The following is a 14960-nucleotide window of genomic DNA, read 5'->3' on the forward strand; positions in this document are numbered from 1 at the left end:
TGTCTATATAAGGGAATCCTCTGTGGCATATCTACGTGACAGACTATGAGAAATCCATGAAGAATTAATTTTCTGATGCTAAAATATGGCAAAGATTTAAAAACTTGCAAACCAAACTAACTTTGTAAAGATGAATGTGAAAAACCCTAAATAAAATATTGACAATGAGAATCTACAGTACGTTATGCAAATTGGTTCATTACAGGAATTCAAAAGTATTTCAATCTTAAAAACCCATTAATAGCCCAGCCGGTGTGGCTCAGTGGTTGAGCGTCGTCCATGGACTCAGAGTTCCCCGTGCGATTCCCGATCAGAGCACATGCCCACGTTGTGGGCTCAATCCCCGGTAGGGGGCGTGCAGGAGGCAGCTGAGCAATGTTTCTCTCTCACATCAATGTTTCTCTCTCTCCCTTCCTTTCTCTCTAAAAAAAATCAATAAAAACATATTTACAAAAAATTAAAATTCATCGTGTAAATAGGTCAAAGGAAAATATTATGAGTACCGGGAACACTGTTAAAAGCATTCAAATCTGCTTCATATTTCAAAAAAGAAAACCTTACATTTTGAAAAAGGATGTACATATTCCCCCAATTAAGACTCGTGCTAACTAGTGAAACACCTGAGGTGTGGGGAACAGCTGCCTCTGGGCCGTATAAGGCCCTCGAAATCAATACCAGCCAACCTCACATGCCTCACCAAATTAGCCTGACCACATATAGCAGGCTAAATAAAAAAGTTTTTTTTTTTCTTCATTGATTTTACAGAGAGGGGAAGGGAGAGAGAGATAGAAACACTGATTAGAGAGAACATTGATTGGCTGCCGCCTGGCCCTGACCAGGAATCTAACCTGTGACCTCTTGGTGCATGGGTTAATGTTCAACCACTAAGCCACATTGGCCGGGCTACAGCAGGCTAATTTTATTATTATTATTATTATTACATATTTTTTGGTACGTGCCCCTAGCGGGAACCGAACCCGGGACTCTGTTCCCCAGGCCGATGCTCCAACCACTGAGCCAAACCGGCCAGGGCAGTAGGCTAATTTTTCAGTTGATAATTTTGTATGGCCAGGAATGATGTTAGAAATACCCAAATGGCCCTTGGCAGAAAGCAGGTTCCCCACCCTTCAGTCAGCAATATGACATGGGGACAGTCTCATATGTGTTACGCGATATCGTTCCAAAAGCGCCAGCCAGGGTATACCCACTTCTGTCTCCATTGCCGCTGCTCGCTCGCCACTGGTAAACACCAAATGCATCTGGGGAAGAGTTGTGAAAACAATTCGACAGCATGAAAAGTTCCAATGATAAAACAGAACTCATTACATTACAAAACCAAGCAAATAACTCTGGCCAGTGTGATGGAAGAAATCCTGAGCTGTTTTTCCTGTTTGTGCCAGGACGTGCCGAAGGTTGTTCGGTTTGTGAGTGTGAGTGTGTGTGTGTGAGTGTGTGTGTGTGTGTGTGTCTGTGTGTGTGTAGGGCTTACTTTACATGAGATTTGGCATATTGCATCTGGCAGGCTGTTGAAAAATGAATAAAGACAGGAGAAAAAAGGCAATGCGCAAGCCATTGGTAATGAAGGCGGGCGGGTTGCCGGGGCCTGCGCACCGGTTCTCCAGGATCGCCCACGGGCTCCCCAGATCATTTCTTTGCCCCCAGATTTTCATGTTGCATTATCACTCACAACCTCTAAATGAACATGCCTCTTATTTTATTTAAGACACATTGGGCACTTGTGCTTGACTTCCTGCTAGGCAATACAATATTTAGTGTAGGCTGTATACACAGACGGGAGGAAATGAAGAATGGCCATATAAGCATAATTTCAAATTTATATACTTTTTCCCACTTTTGCAAAGAGATAGCTTTGCCTTGAGCTTTCAAGAGGCAGACATCAAGTAAAAAGCATTTGTTCTGTGCTGATTTTGCCTGAGAAACTCTGACCACAGAGGTCTACAAGGATTCATCCGGAGCTTTAGGCTATGGCCGCATGGCTTTGGCCTGAGGCAACGCTGGGGGCGAAGAACTTTTCATGTGGGGGGTAATGAACAAAGCGGGAACTCATCATGCCTGGATTCTCACAGTTGCTCGAACTGGTACCCAGAAGCCTCTCCCCTTACGACATGCTTGTCTATTCCTGTGCTGCTGTTAAAATAGAAACGAGCAGCATCATAACTTATTTGTGACCTACTTAGGAGAAATTCAGATTTGTCTGCAATGGCCAAGAGGAATACAGGTTGAGGAAAACAAAAAATGCTTTCTCTCAATATAGTAGCCAAAAGGAATACCGAGATGAACAAAAATACTTTTTCTTCTTAGTATGTGAATGTCACACTTGACTTCAAGTGATCACCTCTCTTTTCATGGGGTCCAATTTTATTTTATTTTATTTTTTCTTGATCTTTTTTTTCTTTATTGATTTTAGAGAGAGAGGAAGTGACAGGGAAAGAAAGATAGAAACATCAATGAGAGAGAACATCTACTGGCCGCCTCCTGCATGCCCCCCACTGGGGATCTGGCCCACAACCTGGGCCTGGGCCCTGACCGGGAATCGAACTGGCAACTTCTTGGAGCATAGGTTGACGCTCAACTGCTGAGCCACACCGGCCGGACTACTTTATTTTTTCCATCCCTACTAATGCTTGAGGAGGAAGTCATATATTTTTTTTTAATTTTTAATTTTAAATGTTTGGTCACAAGGCAGCACTTCATCTGATGTAGTAATAATTCTGTAAATAAAAGATCTGCATATCTACATCATAAGGTGCCATCTCTTTTTATTTCTTTAGCTCCATCAAGAACTGCAAAAAGAATCTGCTAGGTTGCTTATTTGTTAAGTGCTTCTTAACTTGTCTCTGACCCAAAGGATCCTCTTGTCAGAATCCAGGCCTGTCAATAATTAATGGTCTTTTTAACTTTTGATCTCCAGCCACATATTTTTAGGCTCCAATGATGACTTTAACCACCTGCAAAATAGCAGGAAAGGGCACCTTACAAAGTTCCAGAAAGTGCTGTACATTCTGGTGTCGGTGACAGTCCTTACACTGTTTCCTGGGCTGTTTTTCGTCTTTCTGAATGTCTGCCCCACCCTCTGACTTTCCTTGCCCCGTTCCCTAAGGGAACAATAGATTTAACAAAAAATGATATGAGTATGAAAGCATTTAACACAAGAACCTCTCAAACATGATCTTTTTAGTAAAATTATGTGCTCCATTTCAAAACCCACTTTTTTAGAAGAAAAGCAGAATTTCCAGAAAACAGTCGCCGAGATGAGATCTGGTCTATTGCCGCTGCAAAGAGACCAACGAAGAGAGTCGAAGAGGAGGCTAGGAAAGAGCTCTGAGCCCCCCTGAATCTGAATGTGAAGACACGTGTGGTATCTTATGACATTTTATTATTGAAAATGATTTTTCTAGTAAGGAAACTTCGGGTACTCTGTGCAATTATATGAAGTGCTACTAAGATTCATTGTAAATTAAATGTAGACTTTAAAAAGTCCAACTTTCAAAACAATCACCTGCAACAGGCAAGAAGATACATAAAACCAAAGAGAGTGAAGATGTGGCCTGAGCAATGGCCTGTGAACTATGTCTCTACACCCGAGGGGCTGCTCTGCATCCAATGCTGCTAATTTGGAGGAATGAATGAGGTTAATCTTAGGTTTAAGTCTACAGCTGTAGCTCTAAATGCAAGAGAGGTTTGCTCACTTTCAGAGTCTGCCTACTATTCGGCTCAAATCAAACAGGTCACTTTACCATTACCAATTCTATGGGTTAAAAATAGTACACCGGGCTGGCCAGTGTTGCTCGGTGGTTGAGCATCGGCCTATATGCCAAGAGGTCGTCAGTTCTATTCCTGGTCAAGGCACATGCCCAGGTTGCATGCAGGAGGTGGCCAATCAACGTTCTTTCTCATCGATGTTTCTATCTCTCTCCCTCTCCCTTCCTCTCTCTCTAAAATCGATAAAGAAAAAAATTAAAAATAAGTAAATAAATAAAAATTACACTGGGCAAGTCAGTCATGGAATGGGAGAGTCGTCTGCATGGTTCACTCAGTGATTATTGCATATACTTATAGGAGGTTGCTATTCTCATAATTCTCACTTCGATAAGTCACTGGACAGTGGGGTAGGAAGTAGGGCTGGAACTGAAGGGAAGAATCCAAACATCCTCTGCAATTTTTCCCAAAATTAATTATAAAAGTTTCCAAACATACAGAGCAGTTGAAGGAATTGTACAGCTCTCTCCCACCCATCTATCCACCACTGATATGCTATAATTTAACATTTTGCTATTTTGATGTATTATATATCTATCCATCCATCTGTTCCTCTAGTCTATCAATATGTTTAAGTTTTGCTATCATTCAAAGATAGTTACAGACACAGTAGACACTGCCCCTAAACAGTTCAGCATGCATATCATTAACTAGAGTTGACTATACAAGTTGTTGGTTTTTTTTACATAACTTGAATTGCACAAATCTTAATGTTCCATTTTGTACATTTTGAAAATTCATACACTCAGATAACCCAAACCCTATCAAGATATATAACGTTAATATAACTGCAGAAAGTTCCCTCACGACCCGAGTCGGTCTCCCCTGCTAACACTTCACGGGCCACTGCTTCGCTTCAACACCAGACACCTGTTTTGCCTATTCTACAACTTTATATAAATGAGTGACATGATACATGCTCTTTACATAAATTTTCTTTTACAACACATAATGTTTTTAAGAAGGATTTGCTCATATTGTTCAAGAATCACTTGTTCATTCTTGTTCATGCTGAATAGTATTTCCATTGTGTAAATACATCATAGTCCAGTTGTCCATCCTCTTGCCAATGAGTATGAGATTGTTTTCTTTTTTTCCTATTATAAATAAAGCGATCATAAGCATTTTTGTACAAGACTTTGTTGATATATACTTTTATTTATATAGGGTGACTAGGAGTATAATTTCTGGGTCATAGAATGGGCGTAGGTTTAGTTTTATACTCAGTTGCTAGGGAATTTTGCAAAGTGGTTGTACCATTTTAAATTCCCAAGTGTATGAAAGCACTAGTTACGCCTTTTCAAGTTTCAGCCATTCTGGTGGAGATATGATGGAAATTTCATAGGGAATTTATTTGCACTTTCCTGTTGCCTAATGATTGTGAGCACTTTTGTACGCTTGTACTGGTCTTCCATGTATCTTCCTTTGGGGAGGATCTAGTCAAATGTTTTGTCTGTTTTTAACTGGGTTGATTGCATATTATTGAGTTATAGGAGTTCTGTATATATTGCAGATAGAAATTCTTCATTAGTCATATGTTTTTTAGATTTTTTCCCCCATTCTTCGGCTTGTCTTTTTTGTTTTCTTCATGATGACTTTTAATGAGCAGAAGTTTTTAATTTTGAGGAAGTCTAACTTTTTTTAAATGATCGTTACATTTTGTGCTTAAAGAGATTTACCTGTCAGCAAGACACAAAGATTTTCATTTAATACTGGCCTTTAGAAGTTTATTGCTTGAGTTTTTATGTTTAAGTCTATGATCCATCTCAAATAATTTATTACGTGTAGTGAGGGGTAAGGATAGAGATTGGTCTCTCACTGTGTCTCTCTGTCCCATTCTCTTTCCAGATCGAAGTAAATGATTCTGGGAAACTATATAGAGTTGCTCCAGGGTCACTTGATGAAAATGATTATTATTTTCCTATATATTGGCCATACCTGAGTTTTTTCCTTCACTTTCTATTTTGTTTCATGTATCTCTATGTATACCATTTTACTAACACTCACTGTCTTTCTATAACTTTACAGACGGTCAAAATAAAATAGGGTACATCTTTCAACTTTGTTCTTCTTAAAAATTGATTTGTTATAAATGCTTTTAGTTGAATTCTGGTATATTTTAGAAGAGCTAGAGATTGCAGAGTTTATTTTCTCAGCTACTTTCCTGCTAGGCTGCAATTTGACAGTGATGTTTTCCTCTTCTCTAAACCATAGTTCCATTTGGTCTGTCATCTCTTATAGCTACAGCTACATTCTCTGGATCAGGGACAGTCCTCCAGCTCTTGCCCCCTCAGGCCAAGGAGTGTTAATAATACACTGTTGTTGTTTAACTGGGGTATTTTACCTTCCCTTGTTGGTTACCCTTTATTCTGTTCATGCCTTTGAAAACTGTCCTGTCATTAAAAGCTCAGTACAGTTTTTTTTCATCCACTGTACTTAACTATGCCACATCTTTAAAAGGCTAGCTAATTTTTTACCTTTTCAGCCACAACTTCAATGTCACTTTCTTAGAGGTGACTACCCTATGAAAGTAGGTCCACTGCCGCTCACACTTGATCACATTTCCACACTTCTCAGCATTTTGTGTAATTTCCTCATAATGCATCAACATTTTTTTATTTAACTATTATAGATAGTTAATTCCACGAGGACATGGGTTATATCTATTTCATTCATCACTATGTAACCAATGAATAGTAGAAAACTCAGCAAATATAAGCCAGTCAATAAACATTTATTGAATTATCAGTACCTTATACCTTATAAGAGAATCTGTGCCAATAGTTTACACCGAATTGCTATAGCATTAATTAAAGTCATCACTATTAGCAGTGTAGATACACAGCAATTATCTTACTTCCAGGGACAACAGATTGGTGGGAAAGATAAAACACATTAACAAAACAACACACAAAATCGTTTCAAGAATTTTCAGGTAACAACAACAAAAGCAAGTTTGTAAAGTGGAATTCAAAAAGTATGGTATCACCAAAAAAATCTGATAAATGAATATGTTAACAAATAAAGTATGTTTAAAAAACTATTTTACTCCCACAAAAGAATTTTTTTCCTACTTTGCCATTTATTTTTCTATATTGAGAAAGAATAATTCTTTCCTACATGAATTCGAGTGTTTAGAAAAATGCTTAGAATTCCTTAGGGCATTTGGAAGGACACAAGGATGCCTTTTGAAGCTGCCATTAGACCCTCAAAAATAAATTGAGACTGTACTAATCTCGGGCCTTTGAAGAAAAGCTGCCCTCCCCGACACCTCCCCCCTGGACTTGAATCATCTCCTAGTAGGTCTTTTTACCTGTGGTTTTTCTCTCTCAAGTTTTATTAATTATGCATTCCTTTGCTTAACTAATCTCCTTAAAATGCAATATTCTTCATGTTTTCCTGTGAAAGAATCTGAAGTTGTTATTATTTACTATTGCCCAGATGAAGTCTGATGTCCCTAAGTGTTCCGCAGACAGCCTTCAGCCAGCTTCTTCACTGCGCCGTCATGTCTGAGGTCAAACGAACCAGTCACCCACCACGCACCCTCTGCCATTGTCTTTTTCATGCAGCATTTCATCATACCCTGTCCTGGCCATCCCTGCCAGGGTGACCTTTGCTGCTAAGTGAATTCTCAAAATTTGTTTTAAATGATCGCTCTCATGATTCATGAAATCTTTGTTTATTACTGCAATCCACAATGCTCTTTTCATTAGTTTAATGTCCTGTTATAGTTATCGATAAATATGTACTGAGTATCTATCATATGCAGGACACCTAAGCTAGGCCCCGCGTATACAAAGAAGCAGAAAGTTCAGTGCCCCAGCTCAGAGTGTTATGTTCATCTAACAAGATAAATGATAATGCAGAGACAGAAGGATGTATAGATTACTACCCGACAATACAGCCATCCTGCAATAACGAAGCCAAATATTATACATTCAGATTGATGGGATGGGAAGGAGAAAAAAATTGGTTCCCTGAATTCCACAGTCTCCCTGTTAGGTGACAAAAAGGAACCCCTGGTTAAGCAATTGTTTAGAGGTTTCCGCTTACGTGCAGCTTAATGCAATCCTAAATGATAGAATCTATTACTGGGCTTTGGTTCACAGGAAGAAGTTCATTCAGTTTGAAAAAGTAATGATTAAAAGGTGATAATAATGTTCACTATGCACATTCACTGTGTGGATGTTTCAAAAAAAGAACTAATAAAACTTCCATTTGATTTTTTTTCACAAGGGACAAATATTTTGTTGCCATTATTATCAGGGTATAATGAAAAGAAAGACAATTAAATGGAGGCTCCCACTTTCTCTGAGCATTTTTGAAGTTCAATACACTTTCACTTTAGGACAGAAAGTTCACTGTCAGTAATAGGGTGATTCATCTTTCCTTAATCAATGAACAATTAATCTTCATTAGTATACTCAGGTCAGTTTTAATGTGCAATGAGATGCTGGATCTTAGCAAGGAAGCCTCAAACACAATGGAAGTCATTAAAATTACATTACATCTGGCACCCTTGATGAGGCAGAGCTGGCTCCATTTCCACAGTAATCATAAGCACCGAGGCCCATGGCTGAGTCATTCGGAGAATGTGGACAAATGTGTTAATTTAAGTAACATCACTTGTCCCCAAGGCCAAAGTACAAACTGCCTGCAACTCCAAGGGCCTGAAGATGGTTCCCTTAGCAACCCTTAAACATGTCACACTTTTGCCTTATTCACCTTTGCTGATCCTTAAGGGCCCACTTGATTCTGATCTCTGAACTCCATGGTGCATTCTTCAAACACTCCAGCCTGTACAGGTGTTTCTATTAATCTAGTTATTTTCTGCCTCTCATGTGGGAACATTATTATATCATCATTATTATCAGGGCTCTCATGTATTAAATGCCTAGTGTGTACTAAGGCTCTCTCCCGGCTATTGATGTTTATCATTTCAAAGATAAAATTGATTATCTTATTTCTACCCTGCAGAAATGAAAACTCAAGCTCTAGTGAAATAACCAGCGCAGTCACTCATGGGCAAAGGAAGCCTGTCTGCCGGAGCATCACTCCACACCCTGCCTTTCACTTAATTACACGGTGGAGTTTGGCTGTATTGGCCTCTTGCCAGCACCGCAGGCTGTCAGTTTCCTGAGGGGGTGATCTTGCCATAAGTTTGTAGGTATCTCTTAGATCCCAGCACAAGCTGGACGCAGTCTGGTAAAGTTTTGATGAATGCGGTGGGTTTGACTCTAGGCCAATCCTACTAACTCTTGCAGTCTTGGATCAACTTATTTGATAGGAGACTTATCTATAGACTCCCATAGTGATTTTTAAGAACGTATGGCTGGATTTCATAGATAGCAAGCTTTCATGGGCTGTTTATCCCTCTAATCATAAACATAAATAGAAGAGGGGCCTGGGTTGGGCCTTGAAAAGACCAAGTTGACTCATCAGATATATGTCTCTATCAGTCTTTTGAAACAGGCAGTCTTTTTTTTTTTAAGACTTCAATTTAATTAGAATTCCTTCTCCCATTGAGATAACATCTTCAATTGATTTAATCCTTTCTTCTACATTCCTTGCATCCTGAGAGGTAGTAATGGTTTTCATTTTACATTCTGGTCTTAAAGCATGATAAACAGCTGGTGTCAGCTTGGCTTCCCCCAACCAGAGGCTGCAGCAGGGGGGCGGAGGTCAGGGGGCTGGCCCCCAGTCCTCTGTAATTCTCCACACTCACCCCACCGCTCCAGCCCCTCTTCCTGTGGTTAGAGTCATCCTTTTGTTCTCAGAGATTGGGTGACTCTAGTTAGAGTCTAAAATCATTGCATGCTTTACAGATTGCATTTATTATAGACATTAATGAAATAGAAAGCATTCTTCTTAAAACGCAGTTCAATAACACTTTTTACGTCATAGGTCCTTAAGTGTATCACGGTTTTATTGACTACAAAACACAGCTGGGAAAGTTGGATCTATAATCTTCCCTCCTAATGAGTTATTAGTGAAGACTATAAGTTGGGGGGGCGGGGAGAGAAATACAATAAGGCCAGGAACCAAAGACTGCAAATTTAAATGTAAATACAGTAAACACTGGACGTCATAGAGTAGTACAAGTCACATGAAAATTCATCAATAAGTGAGCTCTATAATAATCAGCATGCAGAGCCAAAGCCACAGAGTGTTCCTACTGTAAGTGACACTTCAAACTTGATTTCTGTTATATCTAATGTGACTACACAACTCCAGTTGGCTTTAAACTTTCCCCATTTGGGTTCATGGCCAAGAGCGAATATTTCCATTGGGGTAATTGTAGGGTATGTATCTCTGGGAAGTCATTATGCCAGAAGAACTTTTGTTTTCTCTTTGTATAAAAATCAACTCTTTCACTACTATCATTTCTCTTCTATATCGAATTTTTAACTAACTTGCTAGCAGAAAGCTAGACATGGTACCAAAAGTGGATCTTGTATTAATTTGTTCACTTCAGAAAAAAAAAAGTTGGGCAAGGTGATCAAGTCCCACACTGGTTACAGTGACCTGCAGGGAAACAAACCACCAAAATCCAAGCTCTGGGCTCTACTTATCTCTTTAATGAATCAAGTTGCCAAATAAAACTGAATACACGATAGGTTACATAGTTCTCTAATGTATAACATTTTAATATTCTGTTACACATAAAATACAAGCTAGGGAGACACATGATATATTGTTGATGAGCGAATTAGTCTGTTTACTTCTATCTAAAAGAGAAAGCAAAGGCTTTTGCCTCAGGCAGTTTTAGGTCTAATTTACAAGCAGTATGGAGTCTCCCTGAGCCTTACTTTCACTATCTGTAAGATGGGAAGAGCAATATCTATATCAAGAAGTTATCTTAAGTGGTCAATGAGATTAGATACCATTTGAGAGGCAGCCCAAGACCTTAGTTAAGAGTATAGAATCTGAGCCAGGCAACTTACTTTCCCTTTTTGTTTCTGTTTCTTTATCTGTATAATGGAGGCAGCAGTAGTTATGGGGTGAGGTGTTAATATGTGGAGAGCCCTAGCAATCATGCTGGAGGCCAGCAGGCCTAAGTCTACTCAAGCATGAGTCTGACTGTTACTCTTTCACCTGGCAGTACTCAGCACAGACCATGCGACATGGAGGTACTGCTTTCCTCTTGTGTTGTCACTAACAGCTTGTTTTCGCACTTTATCATCACCCAACAGTGGCAGCTACAGAACATCTTTCCGAGGTTCTGGGGGAGGGGAAATGTAGTAGGAATGTTGAAGAGCTATGAGGTTTCTTTTAATGCAATGTTTGCCCAGTGGTTTAAATAACATTAAAAAATTTATTGTCCATAGAAAACGAGTAGGTAAGACTCCCGCCAGGGCTAACACCGCCTCAAATTGTGAGTCACACAGATGTTCTCAAATAGCAGAAGGCACCATCAATGTAATAAATTCTCAATCAACCCAGCATGTTCAGCATAACCAGGGGAGAATATCTGTGGGGTAATGTCATCCGCTGCTCAGCACAAGACAGTAATGGGTACCTCAAATGCATGAATTGATTGGGGTTTAGTCCATTAGGCAACCCAGATAAGTTCTTTCTATCCAAGGCATTTTACCTAAGAAGTATATAAAAATGGCAAGGACTTCCTTTATTATTGATGTCAATTTTCAAAGTATTTCAATGCATAGAAAAATTCATACCCCATCTAAAACCTCCCAGTGTACCTGTACATGAGTCCATTGAACTCTCTGAACAGATCCCACCACCACCCGCCCAGTAATACTAACACATGCACACAAACACACACCACACGTCTGTCGCCCTTTTCCATAAGGTGTAAACCTCTCCGGGAACTCTTAATTGGTAATTATTTGCCTGTTCCCTCATTCAACAAAATTTTACAACAAATCATAAAATCATACTAGTCACAAGGGAGGAAAAGCCATAAAGTCTGGCCTCACAGTCTAGGCGGGGAAAGCCAAGTAAGCAGCAAATGTTAAGGACAACACACATCCATTTTCTGCACTGCAGAGGCTGTGGCCAACCCAGCAGCAACGCACACCCCTGTGCTCAGAGCTCTCTCCCAGTACCATTTCCTACGAAGAGGAAAAGGACGCTTTGAGAAGTCGCTAATTCCAGATCTGGGAATTACAGGGGTGGGCAAAAGTGGGTTTACAGTTGTGAGTATGCAAAACACAGTTCATAAAGCTACTGTAATCATCATAACCTGCATGTCTTTTTCCATGAGAACAACTTTTTTACATACAAACCTACTTCTGCCCACCCCGGCTATCGGATCGTCCTGGCATAACCAAGAACCCTATCAGCCGGCCTCCGGAGCCCGCCTGAGTGAGCCTCCCCTGGCCAAATATGGAGCAACTGAGCACCAATAAATATATCTGAAATGTATGGAAAGACATTAAATATGTTTAAATACCAGCATCCTTGATAATGCTTAAACAAAAATTGGTCATCTCTGGAGCATCTTCAAGTACTAACTCTTTATTTTAAGAACTGATAAAGGGGGGCGGGGATTGATTCTGACTTTCTTATATGAGCTGTATTTCAGAGTAACTCAATATAGGACCAAGGGAAATTCTCTTTTTCAATGTGTTAAGATAGTAAATTGAGAAGAGATCATCAGTGGAGGTTAAGTGGATAGTGTGTAGATAAACCAATAGTTGCCATGGTGGAGAACCGTTAAAACCAGGAGATGGGTGCACGAGCATTACACTGTTACCCTCTTCTGTCCATGGGTGTGTTGTCATTTTCATAATCTGAAGTGAAAGAGGAGCCGTACGTTATGATTACTGTAGCTTTAGAGTAAGTCTTCAAGTAATGTAGTGTAAATCCTCGAAATGTATTTTTCTATTGTAGGATTATATTAGTTATTTTTGTTTGGTTCCATAGATACTTTAGAATCAACTAAGCTATTTCTACAAAATAGAGGTGTCTTTTTTTTCTTTATTGATTTTAGAGAGAGGAAGGGAGAGGGAGAGAGAGACAGAAACATTGATGAGAGAGAACATCAATTGTCCGCCTCCAGCATGCCCCCCACTGGGGATCGGGCCCACAACCTGGGCATGTGCCCTGAGCGGGAATTGAACCAGCATCCTCTTGGTGCATGGGTCAATGCTCAACCACTGAGCCACACCAGCCAGGCAAATAGAGGTTTCTTTTTTTGTTGTTCATTGCATTGAATCTGTAGATCAAATTGGGGGGAACGGACATTTTAACATGAGCGTCTCCTCATGTATTTAATCTGTGAGCGCTCTCAGCTCTTTGGTGCTTGCATAGAGTACTTCCACATGTTTTGTTATATTTATTAATAAGTATTTTGCCTTTTTACTATTTAAAATTATATTTTAAATTTTACTTTTGTTTCTTGCAAATATGCAAAACTACAATTGATATTTGTATATTGCCTTTGTATCCTGCAACTTTGACTTATCAACTGTGCACTTATTGCTAGCAGTTACTTTGTGGATTCTTTATGATTCCATGTGTAGACTATCAAATATGCACACTTTCACACAGTGTGCAAAAACAGACTGTTTTTATTTTTTTATTAGAGAGAAGAAGGGAGAGAGAGGGGTGGGGAAAGAGAAAGAGAGAAGAGAGAAAAACATGTTTCCCAACTGGGAATCAAACCTGCAACCTGGGTACGTGCCCTGACCAGAAATTGAACCCACCACATTTTGGTGCACAGGATGACCCTCCAACCAACTGAGCCACACCAGCCAGGACCTGTTTTTTGTTTTCCTTCTTAATTTTTATTTACTTAATTGCTCTGTCTCATCTTATTGCAAGTACAGTATCAAATGGAGGGGTGGAAGCAGGCAGCCTTGACTTTCTCTAGTCTCAGAGGGAAAATAGTTAGCCCTTCACAATGAAAAATGTTGTTAGCTATCAATTTTAGATACATCCTGTTAACAGACTGAAGGGATTCTCTTCCATACGAAGTTTCTTAAGAGTTTTTGGCAAGGAAGAGAAGGGCATTTTCTTCATCAGACTTGGTATCAGGCATATGCTAGCCTCATAGAATGAATTAAATAGTTTTCCCTCCTCTAGCTTCTGAACATTTTACATTATTTTCTGTAATAATGGTTTGATTTTTTTCAATAAATGTTTGACAAATTTTGCCATAGAAATAACCTGAGCTTAGATCTTTCTTTATAGAAAATATTTTTTTATAAATTTGATTTATTTAATTATTACATGTTTATTTAATAAATGCAGTTTTATTCTGATTTGCTATTTCCTCCTGCCAGTTCTGGAATATTTTTTTTCTAAAATTTGTCTATTTTATCTCAACTGTTGATTGTATTAAAATAATGTTATTCATAATATTCTCTCACTAGTCTTTTAATATCTAGAACATAGATAGTGCTGTCCCTTTTTTCAATTATGATATATATTTCTCTGCTCTTTTTTCTTATATAATCTTGCTAGGAGTCTATTAATTTATTAATCTTACTAATATTTTCAAAGAAATCACATTTGGCTCTGTTTATTTCTCTATTGTTCATCTGTTTTCTATTTTACTGATTTCTACTTTTATCTTTATTTCCTTCTTCTACTTACTTTGCATTTAATATTCTTTTTCATTTAATTTCTTAAGGTAAAATCTTAAATAATTTATTTTAAGCCTGTTTTATCTTTTCTAACATGAAAAAATATATTTCACTCCAAGCATTGCATCACATAAGTTTTGAGATGGTGAATTGTAATTATTATGGAGTTCAAAATATTTCCACCCGGCCAGTGTGGCTCAGTGGTTGAGCATTGACCCATGCACCAAGAGGCTGCCGGTTCGATTCCTGGTCAGGGCACATGCCCAGGTTGTGGGCCAGATCCCCAGTGGGGGGCATGCAGGAGGTGGCTGGTTGATGTTCTCTCTCATCGATATTTCTGTCTGTCTGTCTCCCTTCCTCTCTCTCTCTAATCAATTTTTTTTTTAATTTTTAAAAATATTTTCTAATTTTTCTTACAATTTCTTCCATATAACCTATTGGTTACCTAAAAAATTCTGTTTAACATTCAAATACCTGGAGCATTTTTAGATGCTACTGATTTTTAATTTAATTTGAGAGGATATCATCTGTAAGAATTCAATCTTTTAAAATGTTCTAAAACATTTTTTAGCTTATATGGTTTATCTCCGTGAACAGCCATGGTCATTTGAAAAGAATGTATATTCT

General features: G+C 38.8%; 1 pseudogene; it reads left to right on the forward strand.

Moving 5' to 3' along the window:
- Nucleotides 1-1291: 1291 nt before the first annotated feature.
- LOC118620204 overlaps nt 1292-14960 on the forward strand; it is a 148667-nt pseudogene continuing 134998 nt past the window's right edge.

This window comes from Molossus molossus, unplaced genomic scaffold, assembly GCF_014108415.1.
Source record: "Molossus molossus isolate mMolMol1 unplaced genomic scaffold, mMolMol1.p scaffold_m16_p_1, whole genome shotgun sequence".
Classification (NCBI taxonomy): Eukaryota; Metazoa; Chordata; class Mammalia; order Chiroptera; family Molossidae; genus Molossus; species Molossus molossus.